This window comes from Gadus chalcogrammus, chromosome 21 (genome assembly GCF_026213295.1).
Source record: "Gadus chalcogrammus isolate NIFS_2021 chromosome 21, NIFS_Gcha_1.0, whole genome shotgun sequence".
Classification (NCBI taxonomy): Eukaryota; Metazoa; Chordata; class Actinopteri; order Gadiformes; family Gadidae; genus Gadus; species Gadus chalcogrammus.
The window spans coordinates 16,748,207-16,765,760 of record NC_079432.1 but is presented as its reverse complement, the minus strand read 5'-3'; the positions used below and the strand labels follow the sequence as shown (position 1 = coordinate 16,765,760).

The window sequence follows — 17,554 nt, the reverse complement described above, 5'->3', positions numbered from 1 at the left end:
ACCATTGTACAGACAAAGTATGCACGTCAAACATCTGATGGCGCCCGACCAAATCCACATCGATGTGACATCACACAGGAGGGAAACCCCAGCTTTGTCTAAGCCCGGGTGAATTTAAACAAAGTATTGAAACATCTGATGGGACTCAACCAAGTCCTCATCGAGGTTGCATCACACTGAGGTGTGTCATACTTTGTTTAAATTCACCTACGCTAGGACAAAGCTGGGGTTTCACTCCAGTGTGTGATGTCACATCGATGTGGACCTGGGCTGGACTTATCCGATGTTTGACGTACATACTTTGTCTGGGCCCAGGTGAATTTAAACAAAGTATGTACGTCAAACAACTGAAGTGACCCGACCATGTCGACATCGGATGTGACGTCGACACAGGAGTAAACCCATGCTTTGTCGAGCCCGGGTGAATTTAAACAGTGTAGTGAAACATCTGATGGGACCTAACCAGTCCTCATCGGTGTTACATTCACACTGATGTGTGTATGCTTGTTTAAATTCACCTGCGCTTGGACCAAGCTGGCGTTTCGTCTCCATGTGAAAGTGTCACATCGACGGGGACTTGGTCGGTCCCATCCGATGTGTTGGACGTACACTTTGTTTCAATTCGCCTGGGCCCAACTGCCAATTCATGTACATAAAATCAAATAAAAATGTTTGCCGAAATCTTCGTCCTCGTGTCTGTTTATAGATGTATATACTCAATGGCAGACACACACTCTTTGACACACACGTGGGTGAGCGTGCCGTGCGCACACACAACAACAGCAGGTGGTGGAAGAAGAACCTGAAAGCCATACTTGAGTAAAAGTACAGATATCTTCCCAGAAAAGGGCCCTGGTAAAAGTAAAAGGCCCCCAATAGACTACGACTTGAGTAAAAGTCTTCCACTATCTGATATTAATAGCACTTAATAATCAAAGGTAATTTTCTGATCTTATATGTACTTGAGCATGGAAACTAAAAGTACAACTAAATACTGTTAATAAAAAAAGCAAACCAATAAATGTTTTCCCATTTGAGATTTATTGGAACTTTGGAAATAAAATAAATTTCCTCACGCACACATACACATGCACATGCACGTACACATGCACACGCACACGCACACGCACACACGAAAGAGAACAGAGGGAGAGACAGACAGACAGACATACAGACAGACGAGAGACAGACAGACAGACAGATGAAAGAGAGAGAAAGAAAGAGAGAGAGAGCGACAGAGACAGAGACAGAGACAAAGAGTAGGCACAGCGATTGTCACCGCATTGTCTGTGTCGTTTCACGTCGTATTACCCTCTGTGTGAAATGGAAAAATGACTCAAGCAAACTTCACACAAAACTTTACCAGACTCGCCTTGCACTCGTTTCACCCAGGGAAAGATAGTTTCCCAGTCTTTATTGTAGCTGCATTTCCTGTTCTTAGCCGTACGAGTCGTGCTTTCCTCCGTCTCGTGCTGCATGCAGTTTGACCTGAGTTGTATTTCATGTAGGCTACGCCGTCTAGGCTTCGCCTTATGGGCTTTTCCCTGAAAATTCAAACTATGCACCTATCAGCGTGGGCACCGCCCACATTTCCCAACGGTATCGTGTCTATATAACGCGGTGTAGACCGTCGCTCAGCCTCCCTTTTCTTTCAGCACTTGTGCTTATCAGCGAGAAATTGAGAACTACTATTAAGAAGATGAAAACTTCAACACGGATCTCCCAAGCCGGTGGCAGCGGCTCGGGCGAGGCCGCGTACAAACTGCCCTTTTCAGGGCCACCTGAGAGCGCTCCTGGAGCTAGGTCCTTTTCAGGACTCCTATGCGCCTCCTGTCCCGCCTCCCTGGCACCGGGTGACGGGCACTTGGCGTGCTTTCGGTGCCTTGGCGCCGACCACGCCGCGCTAGCTATGGCGGCCCCCGTCTCCTTGTCGCCTGCCGGGAGCTGCCAGAAGAGGGGATCCTCTCCAGGCATCTCTTCTTTTCCCCTGCGGTGGAACTGGCTGACGCCATCGACCTGTTCAGGGCTGGCCCTGTCGACGACGATGGCATCATCGGTTTTTCCCGCTCTCGGGTTGCAACTGCCACCGTTGTACAACACGAGGGTCCGCGCTGGATGACCGATCTCTTCCGGGAGATCATGGGTGAGGCGGCGGCCATCAAAGGGATTCCCATGCCGGCCCCGGCTCTCGCCCCCGTATCTGACGATATGCAGGGCGAGTGCTTTCGCACCCCATCTTTTTCCCGGCGGGTTACCGAGTGCCCCTTGTTCCCGCCTGTGCAGCACTTGTTTACTGCTGCAGGTGGGGACCCTTCGACCCTGAAGGCTCCGTAAGATCCTACACGGATTTCACCAACGTGGAGGGGTGGGCCGATACTCAGGCGAGGGGGATCCCTCGCCTGGAGCCTCCCCTGGCAGCGCTTCTCTGTTCGGGCGCCGGATGGCGCCCTAACGAAAAGCCGCTGCCCCCCGACCGCCTCCAGAAGCAGATTGTCGGCCTAACGGGACAGATTGTTCGTTTGTGGCCTCTCAATCCGGCGGCGGGGCGGTCAACAACATCGCCCTGCTCTCCTCCGCCATGGTCTCCTTGTCGGCTGACAGGGAGGCCTACTGCCCGGAGGAAGCCGCGAGATGGCTGGCGGTTTCCCTCTTTTCCAGCGCCATCCTCCAGCTATGCGAGCCGATAGCCGTTTCGGCCGGCCGGCATATGGCGTGGGCTACCATGATCAAAGGGTCATATGGCTCTCCCACACTGCGGTGCCGGAACGAGAGCGGGCCAGCCTCGTCCAGGGTCCACTAGCGCCGGATGGCCTATTTGGTCCCCGGTTCTCCGAGGTGCTCGCGCACCAGCGTTCCAAGGGGCCGCCTCCGACTCCAGCCCCGGTGCAGCAGCAGCAGCAGCAGCAGCAGCAGCAGCAGCCGCCACAGATGGGGAGAGCAGCGCCACGGACCGGGAAGTTCCGGAAGCTTGCTCCTACTTTTCTTTCCCTATTAAAGAAAAAAGTCAAGACCGTTCGGCCGAACGGCAGTACATGGTACCTAAAGAGCGATATTCCTCAGGCCACCTCGTCTACACTTGTGGTGCGTTCCTCCATGTTGCCTCTTTCCCCCTCTCAGCCCGGTGGCTGTAGGGTGTTCACATGGCCTCTGGTTCACCTGCTTCTAAGAAGCAGCGATCCTTGGAGCCTCTTGGAAGGATCAGAGACTCGTTGCACGAGCCCGTGGATACGGCCCGCTTGTACCGGTCCTCCTGGTTCCCCACATTATAGGTGAGGAGACGGTTCCCGCGCGCTGTGGATACAGCCTGCGGACAGCGCATATGCGCACAGGTGCGGTGGCCGGGCGGCTCGCCTCCCTGTTCATGCGGGCACGAGCGCGACATTCTAGACAGCTCGTTGTTTTTACAGCGTCTGGTTCTGGTACGTCTCCTACGCTCGCTGAGCCTCCTCCCTTTCATGGGAAGCCCCCTTGGTTCACACGCAGTATGGAGGCGGTAGGGGCAGAGGAATACAGGTTTGTAGAGAGAAAGGCAAGGCAAGGCAAGGCAACTTTATTTATATAGCACTTTTCATACACAAGGCAGACTCAAAGTGCTTCACATATAAACATTGTTATACAATAAAATAAAATAATAGATAAGTAAAAGAAAACATATGCAAAGAAAGTGCAATGTATTTAAGATCAGATCAACAGTCTCTCTGGTATCCGCGTCGGGACTCCAACCCGACCTCAAAGGAACTTGGTACTTCCTCTGGGACTCCAACCCGGATTCTAGTAACCCTTATCCTTTCTCTCTGGTATCAGATCATGTATCTTTCTGGTAAAAATAGAAAATTAAATTGAAAGGCTTTTCAGTAAGTAAAATTGAAAGTGCAATGTATTTAAGAAAGTGAGAAAATTAAATTGAAAGTTATTTAAGATCAGATCAACAGTCTCTCTGGAACCCAAGTCGGGACTACAACCCGACCTAAAGGACAATATTCTAGGACTCTAACCCAGCTTCTAGGACTCTAGCCCAGCAAACCTTTCTCTCTGTATCAGATCATGTATTTTTCTGGTAAAAATAGAAATAAAGGGAAAAGTTAAAAAGGCATTTTAGTAAAATAAAGGTAAAGTATTTAAGATTTTAGCAGAAAGCTAAAGCAAACATAAAAGTCTTCAATCTTGTTTTGAAGGTGCTCAGAGTTGGGGCAAGTCTTAAATCCTCAGAGAGTTTATTCCAGCTATTTGTTGCATAGTAACTAAATCCTGCTTTCGCATGTTTCGTGTTTACTATGGGGATAATTAACAGATTGGTCTCAGAAGATCTTAGTGTTCTAGAAGGCTTATGTAGTGGAAGCATATCAGTTAAATATTTTGGGCCTAAACCATGTAGGGATTTATAGGTTAGCAACATGATTTTAAAAATCAATTCTCTGACCTACAGGAAGCCAATGTAACGATTTAAGAATTGGTGTAATATTGTTCAAATTTTTTGGTCTTGTTAAAACTCTAGCAGCAGCATTCTGAACAAGCTGAAGCTCCTTAGAGTTTGTTTTGGGAGACCTGTAAGGAGACCATTGCAGTAATCAAGCTTACTAGTGATAAAGGCATGTACAAGTTTTTGTAAGTCTTCGGTGGACATGAGCCCTCTAAGTCTTGCTACATTTTAAGGTGATAATTATGCAGATTTGTAACTGATTTGATGTGACTTTCGGAAATGTAAATCAGAATCCATGATAACCCCTAGATTTCTGGCTTTGATTGAGGTTTTCATGGACAGAGAGTGAAGGTGTTGGGTTACTTTAAGCCTTTCCGTTTTAGCACCAAATACAATTATCTCTGTTTTAATCCTCATTTAGCTGAAGGAAATTTCGGCACATCCAGTCTTTCACTTGCTCAATGCACTGGCACAGCAGATCTATGGGCCGATAGTCATTTGGTGATAGCGATACATAGATTTGCGTGTCATCAGCATAGCAATGATGGTCAATATTGTTATTATGCATGATTTGCCCTAGTGGGAGCATGTAGATGTTGAATAAAGAGGGTCCTAAGATCGAACCTTGTGGGACTCCACACATCACATTGGTTGATTCTGATACAAAGTCGCCGATGGAAACCAAGTAGTTCCTATTTTGTAGGTAGGATCTGAACCAATGCTGTTTGTAGGTAGGATCTGAACCAATCCAGTGGGGTGTTCCACAAAGCCGGTTTTATCACATAACCGGGTAAGTGAACCCAGGGTTTTCGGTAACCCTAGGTTTTCCGTTCCAAAAGGATCACGGTATGTTAGTTGCTATAGCAACAAATGCTCTGAATCAAACCTGGTCGGAGCAGGTTTTGCGCAGGTTAAGTTCAAAGATAACCGGTTTGCTCAGGGTATTAAACCCGCGTTCACCACAGCTTTTACGTGATCACAATGGCATGCCCTTTTGACGAGAGGCCGATTGATATCGGAGCGCAAATAATTCGTGCCATTCACAGAGAGAGATTAATTAGACCACGGCTCGACATATTGTCCTTTCCGGAGGACTTTTTGCTGGAGAGATATCGTTTTTCACGTGATTCTTTGCTTTATTTAAATAACCTTCTCCAACCATACATTGCAAATGTGACCAATCGTGGATCTGCCCTCAGTCCACTCCAAACAATTTGCACAGCTCTCCGTTTTTTTTGCGACGGGAAGCTTTTTGTACAGCGTAGGAGATGCTGAGCACATAGGCAAAGCCACGGTCTGCCGCTCAGTACGTAAAGTCTGTCTTGCGCTGAAGCGGTTGTTGCGGAACTTCATCGTATTTCCAGGCCATAAACCCACGAGACGCATGAAAATGGAGTTTCACCAACTTGCAGGTCAGCATTATCTACTTTACGTGTTCCCAAATGGCACCGAAATTACCCTCGTTGACTTTTCATCTGGGTGTTTTATTTCAGGATTTCCAAATGTAATTGGGTGCATTGATGGCACACAAGTGCCCATACTGGCCCCATCTATAAATGAGGCAGATTATGTGAACAGGAAAGGCTATCACAGTATAAATGTTCAGGTAAGTGTACACTGCCTATATTGGATATTTCCAATATCTCCATGGTTTGTTAATCGCTGTCGATCTTTTTCTTTTATCACTAGATGATATGTGATGCTTCCCACATGATCACCAATGTAGAGGCAAAATGGCCTGGTTCAGTCCACGATGCAAGGATGTATCGTGAATCCAATTTGAGCCGTAAATTTCAAGAGGGTGAGTTGCATTCTGAACATATCATAGATCTCATATAATTGTGCTTGTGCAAGATAGCTCAAAGTTTGTATTTGATCGCAGGGCAATTCGATGGGTGGATCCTAGGAGATCGAGGGTATCCATGCCTCCCGACGCTCATCACCCCGTACCCTAATCCCGCTCCTGGACCACAGACTACATTAAACCGGGCACACAGCAGAACCCGCGTTAAGATTGAAAACACATTCGGGATATTGAAGTCCAGATTTCAATGCCTACGTGGACTAAGGGTTTGTCCGGAACGGGCATGCGACATTATTGTTGCATGCGCCGTCCTCCACAATATCGCCACCCTGCGCAAAGAGATGCCTCCCCCCTTTGACCCGTTCCTCGAGGAGGAACACATTCCCCAAATGGATTCAAGGGCTGGACAAAGGATGCGGGAACACATTTGCCAAAATCACTTCAATTAAAAAAAAAAAAAACACCCAACACTGTTTTTATCAATCATTTTTATTCTTTAGTTGCTGAGGGAGGAAAAATAATATAATTAGACATTGAATAGCAATATCATGTCCGCGTTGAATTTCTGCCCAACCTCCTTTTTTTACCTCTATCAGCAGCTTCGTGTACTCCATTTGCAAATCAGCCTTAGCGATTTCCCGCTGAAGATGAAGTCGATATAATTCTTTAGTAGTCAACTGAAATAGAGGAAAATATTGTTTTAACATTCAAGCGACATACTTGGCCAATAAATTAAGTGAGTAGCCTAGGATATGTCTTACATGCTGATATTGCGACCCTGATGTACCCGCCGCTTCCTCGACCACAGTCTGTTAAGAGACAAGTGAGTTTGAGAACACTGTTAGTTTGGTTGAATCGTCAATAATGACTTGGAACTGGCAAGAAAAAGCGAGGCCTATACCTCAGTTCTTTCAGACCCATCCATGGCAATATTTTCATCGGCCTCCTGTCATACAAAGAGCAATTATAGGCCTATTGGCTGAGTATTTTGAGATGCGCTTACAACAGAAATGTAAAAAAAAAAAAACAGGCCTACCGGACTTGCATAAACTGGAGGATTCGTAGCCGGCTCGATTAAAAGCAATACTCCGTCTTGATCTGTGAAGTTGATTAATTAGTCACGTTTTGGAATAGAGCCACATAGGCCTATACAGCAGGCATACAACAAACATGGGGTTTTCTACCCAGCTACAAAATAACATTTGGAACATTTGCGCTATGACACACACACGGCTTGCATGCGTTCGCATACAAAAAATGAAATAACAAAAAAACCTACATTCAACCAGTGGGTTGACAGTGGACGGAGATGGCCCCGGACTCTCGGAGGAGGTACCTCCAGGTATCCCCTCCATGCCAGGGCGCCCTGCATTAATGGTTAGAGCCAGCTCCTCAACCGTGGTGAAGGTAATTGGAGGGCCCGATCCAGTCTGCCGACTGTCGGCCCTCTTACGATTGGCTTTAAAAATAAAAAAATGGGCTATTAAAATACAGGAGCAGTGACAAATAGGCCTATGATATGACAAATATGTAGGACGATGGTGGGAAAAGCTTACCAGCTTGTATAACGTTTTTGTATTTCATTTTTACTTGTTCCCGAGTTCGTTTGGGGGCCGTCGGATTACATCTTTATAGATAACAGATTATGGAATGTTAAGAAAGCTTAACTGAGATAGGTAATGAATGGATTCAGTTCAAATATTTAGGATAGTGCTTTTACCATGACACTTACGAATTTACGCGGTCAGCTATCCTCTGCCAGGCTTTATTTCTCATTATGGAAGATGCTTTAGTGTTGCATTTCCTCATTATCACTCCCTTTTCCTCATCGTAACTCTCCAGGAGAACCTGGAGGTCGAGATCTGAGAAATATGCGGCCCGTTTCGCCATATTGATCGGTAATTCCATGATCCATACATCACGTCTTTATAGGTTTGGCGTGGACGCGCACAACCCTGTGTTAACCAACCGCGAGTTGATTGAACTAATGCATAACCGCTGCTGTGGAACCGAAAACTCTGGGTTGGTCGGCACAGGGTCAATCAACCTAGAGTTCAGCGTTAACTCAGTGTTTGTTTAACCTCCGTTCGTGGAACACCCCTCAGAAGTCTAACCTGTCCAAAAGTATTGTATGGTCTACAGTGTCGAATGCAGCACTGAGGTCTAGTAGCATTAGTATTGAGGTTTTGCCAGAGTCTGTGGTTAAGACGGATGTCGTTTACAACTTTAATGAGGGGCGGTCTCAGTGCTGTGCAGGGGTCGAAATCCTGATTGGAAGGTGTCATAACAACCAGTTGATGCCAGGAAGTGATTAAGTTGCTGGAGGACAACCTTTCTCAATGATTTTACTTATGAAGGGCAGATTTGATATTGGTCTGTAGTTGTTAATAATAGAGGTATCTAGGCTCCGCTTTTTTAAAAGGGGTTTAATAACTGCAGTTTTCAGGGCTTTTGGGAAGTTGCCTGACTGGAGAGAGTTGTTAACTATCTGCAATATGTCTATTGCTAGGCAGTCAAAAACATTCTTAAAGAGGTTGGTAGGTAAAGAATCAAGGTGGATGGCTTTAGTTGTGTAACAGTTTCCACAAGAGTTTTAGAGTCAATAACATTAAAGCATGCCATCCCTGCCACGTTACTTTTGCCTGAACAGGGTGGTAGTCCAACATTTTTCTTTGAAGTGGAGATATTGATGGCGTGTCTGATGCCTTCAATTTTATCAATATAAAAAGCTGCAAACTCATTGCATTTCTGCGTGGAATGGAGATCAGGTGGAATTTGTGTTGGGGGGTTGGTCAGTCTGTCAACAGTTGCAAATAGGGTTTTTTACCCAGATTTGAGTTTTTCTGCCATAAGACTTTTATGATTAATAAAAGATTAATCTTAAATTTGATTAGAGATTTTCCCTTGACTTTAAAATGTTGTTCCCATGGTTTCCACCACTAAGCTTTAGTGGTGTGTCTCTCTCTCTCTCTCTCTCTCTCTCTCTCTCTCTCTCTCTCTCTCTCTCTCTCTCTCTCTCTCTCTCTCTCTCTCTCTCTCTCTCTCTCTCTCTCTCTCTCTCTCTCTCTCTCTCTCACTTACTCACTCACTCACTCACTCTGTGTGCTCTCAGCATCTCAGAGAGTAAGTTCTGCTTTTAAGGCAAATCTTGGAAGTATTAAGGGATTAATTTACTAACAGGAACTGCAAGTTTGAAGTATTAATAAAGTAGTAGTGAATAGTAAATTCATGCTGAATCGAGCATTATAAATCAATGCTCCTACATGAATACTAATTAGTAAGCAATTCATATTGTGTCTTATATATAATACATATGATAACAATTATCAAATTATCTTAATAATCATTCATTACTTGCTTACTAATGAGTAAACACGCATGAAGAATGCTTCATAAAAGAGGAATTCATTATTTAATACTGCTTAATTTATGCTTCAAAGTTGCAGTTATTCTAAATAACTGAATCAGTCCTTGAGTATAGTGTATGTTCCTCCTCTGATAAAGCTAAATCTAATTGCAACGGCAATTAGAGCTGATTTCAGTATTGTAGCCACCGCCGCGGCATCAAGTCCCACAGTCAGTGATACCAGAGTTGCAATACGACCACACCTCATATCCTTAAAGATCTAGGTCAGGGGTTTTCAAAGTGTGAGAGAGTGAGCCCCCTCTCAGAGAAAAAAATTCAGCTGAGCCCCCCCCCCCCCCCCATTTTAAACATCTCTGATCATAATTTTAAAACATTTGAAACATTTTTTTGAAACATTTGAAACATATTTTCTAAACATATATTTTTAAACATTTTAAACATATTTCTGAAACATTACAACACATTTCTTGACGCAATTTAACAACTTTATCTAAGCATGGTTTAGCTTAACCTTTTTTAAATACATTTGAACATCTTAATCTGTGTATAAACTGCCATTTTACACAGATTCATTAAGGGTCCCCGACTCTGAATTTTCCGACTACTCGGTGGGGTTTGTTTACCGGCGTTGCTATGGTGACCTAAATTATTATGAGCAACTGAAAACGATGCCGGTTTGAAACTAAAACTGTGATTCTGAAAAAAGTATAAATGCTATCAAAATTCCGTTTAGATATTATTGAAGATACAAGTGTGTCGATTTGTTTAATGGTTTGAACGATGGTAAACGGTTGAAAAATGAATGAGTTACGATGTCTAGAAGTAGGTGTATCAGAATGGGCTGACGTCTTCAATGAAAACAGCTGAAAACGAAGCGGTATGAAACTAAAACTGTGATTCTGAAGAAATTTTAGATGATATCGAATACATATCGATACAAGTGTGTAGATTTGTTAAATGGTTTGCACGAAGCTAAACGGTTGAAAATTGATTTAGTTATGTTACTTCTACAGTTGAAGTACGATTGATGATTTGAATCATCGACTTCCAAGGGTTTTTTCGGGTTTATTTTTCACGTCGCGCCCCCCCCTGAAGAACTCTGGCGCCCCCCAGGGGGGGTGCGCCCCACAGTTTGAAAACCACTGATCTAGGTTGCAAAAAAATCTCCAGACTTGCCCCTTTTAGGATTGGCTCCTTTAGAAGCGTATGTAGAAGTGAAGTAGGGCTGAACAATTTATTTAAATATTGTCAAAATCGCATTATTGCCAAGAGCAATATCCAAATTGAAGGAGCTGCAATTGCTCTATCGACGTAAAATATATCAATGTACATTTATAACACCATTATAGATTAAATACTGTAGTGTTGCAGAGGCCCTGTTATTGTTATACACATTTATTTTTCCCAAATTGAAGAAAAAACATGTTATATCACGATTTTAGATTTCTCTCAGTAACGATGAAAGTTGTGATTAAAAAAAAAATATTCTCTCTAATAATGATGCAAATGCATGTCTCACACACAATATCTGTCAAACGATATCACAATAAGATTATTTTACTGTCAAGCCCTGGAGTTCATTCTAGTACTGCCTTTTATTTAGCAGTGCTCAAAGGAAAACGTCGTTCTTGACTCCAATGAACATATCATTGAGATATTACAGTAACAGCAGTGTTCAGCAGTGGGAAATAGCCCATTTTTGCGGTTCTCTAGAATACGATTAATCTGAAATATTTTTCAACAAGCTATTTTGTATTGCAAGCAAGTATCGTCCAACCAAAATCCAAACAGTGGATGTTAATTTGCAGTGGAGAACCGCAGGCTTCACCCTGACCTTCGCCTTGGCCTTTGAGGGCGTTTCATCCCACGTCTTTAATATCGGGCGATAGGAGCCAGCAACATTTCATATCAAATAGTGCTCGAGGCCTTTGTGCTGCTGGGCTGAATCCGAATAGGTCTCCTAAAACATGTGCTGGTACAGAAGCACTGGCCACTATCGGGGACCAGTCACACAGTATTATACTTCACACTGGCACTGTACACAGCATCGTCATTTGTGCATTGGCCCTAAGTATCGGGATCAATTGTGTCAATGTCAGGATTCAATGCTAATTCAATGCAAAGTTTTGTTTGTGGCATACTTCCGACATGAAAGCATTTTTCCCATTGGCAGCCTCTAGGGGCTTGAGTGGCAGCTACAGTTATAATTATAGCTATATGATTACCGCTATAAGACGTAAGTGGCAGTTGTCTGAGAACGGTGGACCAGAATAAAACTATGTTATAGAGAACAATTCCTGGATGGGTTTGCACGTGTATGGCCACATTTAATTCTTTAGGAACATTGTAGTTCAGATATCTTTTAATCGGGTACAGTATAAAAAAAAAACACAGTGCAGGTTTAATAGTTACATTATTCATATATTCAACAATGATGGATACTGGATAATGGCAAAATTTGGATAGGTTTCATTTCTTAAGACTCTTAAGACTCACAGTTTCAAGGTTTTGCAGGTTTCATGTGTTTGAAAGGAAGGACTCTGTATTACAATAGACTATGCTTCCGTTTTTTTATGCAATCTACTCAGTGCTATGACTCACCTTGTTTAACCTGCCATAGCTGCATTGCTGTTTCTTTCACTCACAGAGGAAAAAGTCTGGTTTATAAGCCCAACACACCTGTCCTCCATTTGCTGTTTTCCAAGGGGACCCTTTGGATTTCCATTAACTGTATCTGGATCATGGCAACCTTTTGGGGTGCTCAGATAGACTGTGTAATCAGGTTAAACATCGATAGAGAAAAGGAAAACAACACTATCATGGTCCAGACACACACACACACGCACGCACGCGTTCGCACACACACGCACACACACACACACACACACACAAACTGAACATATACACATATGGAACACACATAATGAAATACACGCAAACACAAACACACACACACACATGACCCCACCCACAGGCATACACACAAAGAAATGGTTATGAAAATCTAATGTGAAAAATATAGCAATAATACAAGACCAAGACAAACAGAACCAAAAGGACCCATAAAGGAGCATAGGATCTATTGAAGTAGCTTTCATGACCCAATCCCTTTGTATGACCTTTAAACGTATTGTCAGGTAAACACACTATCGATTCATTCACATATTCTTTAAGGTGGAGGTGTGTGTGTCCGAGGGTCAGGCCCTGACCGTCAGGGTATGAGTGGTTTTGTGTGTGTGTGTGTGTGTGTGTGTGTTTGTGTGTACCGACAGCAATATATTTTTTCACCTTCTTATGACAAATGTACTTGGCATTGGATGAAAGCATCTGCTAAATGCCCTAAACATAAATGTTAATGAAGTGACTCCTGAAAATGACAAAAGCCAACTATGCCATTGGATGTCACCTGAGAGGACGACGAGCTCTGACGCACACTAATGCAACACTCAATCTAACAGAAACCCTCTTTCATCCAGCCATGAATACATGCATCTCTAGTTATTATTTCCATGCATCTATTTATGTTTTTGACTGATAATAAGCTTTGTTGTTCGGATGGATTAGCGTAAGACTTATTTCTGTCTAATGTTATCAATGAATGGTAGTGGAGAGGAGGAGCAGGTGGGCTTTAACAAGGACCACTCAGCAGCATGGCTCCCAGCTCCAAGTTCATTAAAAATAATTAGTATTCAATTTGTTAATGTAGAAATGGTTGGAAATGTTGTGGCTCTATGTTGTGGCTTTGGTCTATGTTGTGGATCTATGTTGTGGCTCTATGTTGTGACTATGGTCTATGGGGTGGCTCTATGTTGTGGCTATGGTCTATTTGGCTCTATGTTGTGATTATGATCCATGTTGTGGCTCTATATTGTGGCAATGGTTCATGTTGTGGCTACGGTCTATGTTGTGGCTCTATGTTTTGGCTATGGTCCAATTTGTGGTTCTATGTTGTGGCTGTGGTCCATATTGTGGCTCTATGCTATGGCTATGGTACATGTTGTGGCTATGGTACATGTTGTGGCTATGGTCAATGTTGTGGCTCTATGTTTTGGCTATGGTCCATGTTGTGGCTCTATGTTGTGGCTATGGTCCATGTTGAGTATATGGACAATGTTTTGGCTCTATTTTGTGGGAGCAGCTAAAAGGTTTGGGCTTTGACAGTGCCTGTTGTGTTAGGGAGCCTTTTTATATATATATATATATATATATATATATATATATTAAACATTGACTCAGGGTTGTGATGAACTTTAGTGAGGGCCGCACAAATACACTTAGTAGATTCTGTCTCATATGAACCTCAAGCACGTTGTCCACGTCATCGACTACCTCGATGTGGAAATAGAAATCGGTTGCGGCTATCTTCCAAACGTTCGAAAGAGAGCCTGTGAAACGGAGCTACGCCACACAGCCGTCTGAAATGAGTCCAGAGTGTACCTCAGACACGCTCTCTGCACACTGCCGATGCCTTCACAGGCAGCGCTTTCCACCATTTTCTTTTCTTGTTGTTTTGCCTATTACCCATGGACCACAGAGATCTAGGGAAGCAATGACGGGTAATCGTGCGGCCGGCATTATGTGTGCTTCAGTGAGAGTGGGAAGAAAAAAGCTATCCTGATAGCCTGTTTTTTTTTCTGGCTCCCATACCCAGAGAGAGGCTCACTCCCAGGTGAAGCGGCCATGCTGCACTCTACTCTCACACATCCTGCAGCCCTCAGAAGATGTATGGATAATGTGCTCTCCAGCGCTGCATTAAATGGAACATGTCGTTATACTGAAACGGAAAGGAGTCGCGTCTCGTATGTGTGTGTGTGTGTGTGTGTGTGTGTGTGTGTGTGTGTGTGTGTGTGTGTGTGTGTGTGTGTGTGTGTGTGTGTGTGTGTGTGTGTGTGTGTGTGTGTGTGTGTGTGTGTGTGTGTGTGGCATCCCGCCCCGTAAGCCTCGGCTCGGACCAGCCCGAGGGTTGGTCCTGGACGGCGTGTACCGCCGTCACCCACCAGACGGCGAACGAGAGCAGCCCTTTCGGCTCCCCAATCAGGGTGATTGGGTGACACCTGGCCGAAAGCCGAGGAGGAGATATAAAAGGACTGACACTTGGACAGCACGGCACAGCACGGCAAGGTGGAAGTGCTCGTGTCCGCGAGAGGCGAGAGGCCCACGGAGGCCCACGGAGGCCCACGGAGGCCCACGGAGGCCCACGGAGGCCCACGGAGGCCCTAGACTGCAAGCTCCTTGGTTGACTAAAGTTGATTGTTAATAAATGCCTGCAATGGCTTTAACCCTCACTAAACGCGTCGTTTGTACCGGTAACCCGGCTCATTCAAGGAGCGGATTGCCACACATGGTGGAGAATGCAGGCACGAAGATCCCACTACGACCCCCCGCTAGAGACGCCGCCGCTGCCGCAGCCGCAAGGGACGTTGCCGCCACTGCCAGGAGCAGGGCCGAGCTCTCTGAGTGGCCAACGACGTGCGTCGCAACGTAGGTCGCATTGTTCGCGACGTAGGTCGCTTTGGTCGCTCGTCTGGCTGCCGTTTTCTCGTCTGGCTGCCGTTTTGGTCGCTGGCTGGCTCGGTCGCTCAAAGTCTATGGGCGGTCCTTAATCAGTGAATTTGCATGTTATTAACGTGAAGTACCAGAAAGGGCGAAAGCTACCTACAGCTCTTTATTGCTAATATTGTTTTAATATTTCTATATTGAAGTACAGTTTAAAATGATAAAATCGTTGGTCTATCAATATCAATATAATGTATTAGTTGTAATTTGGGGTGTATTCAAATAATTAATTTTATATCTTATATATATATATATATTTGTTTTGTTAAATGTCATTAAGCCTAATAAGGTATATTATGCACAAAGCACTTCGTTATAGAGTGATATATTAGTTGTAATTTGGGGCATATTGAAATAATGTATTTTCGAAATTATACATAGCCTATTTGTTTTGTTAAATGTCATTAAGCCTAATAAAGTATAGAAGTTATTCGTTATAGAGTTATATAGTTTAATAAAAGTGCAACGACGAAAAGCCAATGGCACAGTGGTACAAGTGGTAGTGGCCCTAGGTTGGTAATCATCACAATGGCTGTTCGATACTCATCACGATCAGGTATATAGTTACTATTTTACTCAAACTCGTAATCGTAATTGGTCTCTTTAATTTGAACATTTTTGTATGATTTAGTACGATGGTATGATAATCATACGACGTAATGACGGGCAGCAACGCCTGGCTGGTGTCAGTTGGCTATGGAAAGCCAAGAAGGCCACAATCCGGCCCTAGAATGGCGCGGTAAAAGTGCACTTTTACCGCGCCATTCTAGGGCCGGATTGTGGCCTTCTTGGCTTTCCATAAACCGACACCAGCCAGCGTCGCAGCCCGTCATATAATTATCATACCATACCATCGTACTAAATCATACAAAAATGTTAAATGAAAGAGGCCGATTGCGTCAATAAGTTTGACTAAAATAGCAAAAATTAATCAGTCCGTGGAGAGAATAGAACACCGGCCTTCAGGATCAATAACTTAGCGTCACTACCACTTGTACCACAGTTTGCGCCACTGTAGCATTGATTTCAAACTATTCCTCTTATATTAAAGGTTGGGTACGCGATTTGCGAAACGCCAGCAGATTTTGAAAATACACAACTCAAATGGTCCTACCCCCTTTCCTTCAACGCTGACTCCACCCATTCCAAGTACCTGGACGCGCAATCATGCACGAGCGCGAACAGAGATGCGCGAGAGCGAGCCAGGCTAGCGTAGGTTTTCGTTTAACAACATGGCACTACATTCAGCTGTAAATTGCACCCAGTACCGCGGGAAGTAGGGGTTTTGGGGGTGCTGCAACACCCCCTGTCCGAGGCCCTGTCTTATCACAGAAAACGATCATTTCTAAAAACCAAAGTGGAGATTTCTGAAAACGCCGGTTATGTGTTGTCGTATCAACGGGGAGAAACGGGATTTTAGGTTCTGAAGCGTCACATTATGCACCAGGAAATGCTTAACGTCATGTGAGCGTCCGCTGTACCGTATTGGTCCGAATATAAACACAAACCCCATTGTAATACGACCTATATTTGGAAAAAAGATTTGAAGACCAGATCTTGATTTCATGAATAAATAAATTGTATTAATTGAAATAATACACGAAAATAAAAAGGCATAGAATAAAGCACTGCATTGCCACTAAACAGTAGTGCAAATAGGCCGTACTGATGTGTACACCAAAGACTTCCTGACACTCCTCTGCCCCGCTGTGTTCGCTCTGGCTGTGGTCGCTCCGAACTGTTTCGGCCCGTGGCAAAGCGAGTCATCCTCGCTGCTGTCCAAGGCATGTTGAGACGCAGCATTTATTTAATGCTCATATGTCCTAGTGCTGAAAAAAGGTTATATGAAAAAGTGTGAGGGTAGCGGTGGTGCGCTAAACTTGTTCTGTGAGCAGCTGGATGTGAACCATGGTGTGAAGGAAGTGAACACAACGATCGATTTTCAACTGCGCGCATGCACTGGTGTAATTGAGCTGCGCTGCTATATATCTTTTTTATCAATGTGACGAGTTGCGAGTCTAGTGCAGGCCGGGGTTTTTTTTCCAGCACCCCCTGCTGAGAATACGTTCTCGCGGCTATGGTTGCACCAGATGTTATAAACATTAAACGGTCACATAAATCATTACTATTTTTAGAAAATGTATGTTTGTTTCATATAATTGTATTGGAAGTCCTGGTTTTCACTAGGGTTGCCGCGGTGTGGACAATTTCACACCGAGTAATACACTCGTCTCAACACCGGTATTACCGAGTATAAACGGTATAAACTTTGAAACTAGGTCAACCGCCACACAAGCATCGGTTTTTAGACCCTTCTCGTCCTTCAGTTTCCGCCAACGTTTAAAAGCAGCGCCTAGGATTATTCTTGATTTCAGTTTTTCTCTTTCAGCGTTTTTATTATCAATTA

General features: G+C 44.2%; 1 long non-coding RNA gene and 1 other non-coding gene across 3 annotated transcripts; one reads left to right on the top strand and one right to left on the bottom strand.

The window, feature by feature from the left end:
- Positions 1 to 5,383: 5,383 nt before the first annotated feature.
- Positions 5,384 to 8,322, bottom strand: LOC130374044 (uncharacterized). Of its 2 annotated transcripts, none has more exons than XR_008893574.1 (7): positions 7,945 to 8,322; positions 7,781 to 7,851; positions 7,504 to 7,683; positions 7,261 to 7,322; positions 7,126 to 7,170; positions 6,986 to 7,033; positions 5,384 to 6,901 (listed from the first exon to the last, which is right to left on the bottom strand). It is a non-coding gene; the product is annotated as an uncharacterized LOC130374044 (transcript). The 2 variants fall into 2 exon arrangements; XR_008893575.1 differs by having other exon boundaries at positions 7,561 to 7,683; positions 7,957 to 8,322.
- LOC130374045 (uncharacterized) lies at positions 5,389 to 8,323 on the top strand. Its single transcript, XR_008893576.1, has 3 exons — positions 5,389 to 6,026; positions 6,110 to 6,221; positions 6,303 to 8,323. It is a non-coding gene; the product is annotated as an uncharacterized LOC130374045 (long non-coding RNA).
- The last annotated feature ends 9,231 nt before the right edge of the window (positions 8,324 to 17,554 follow it).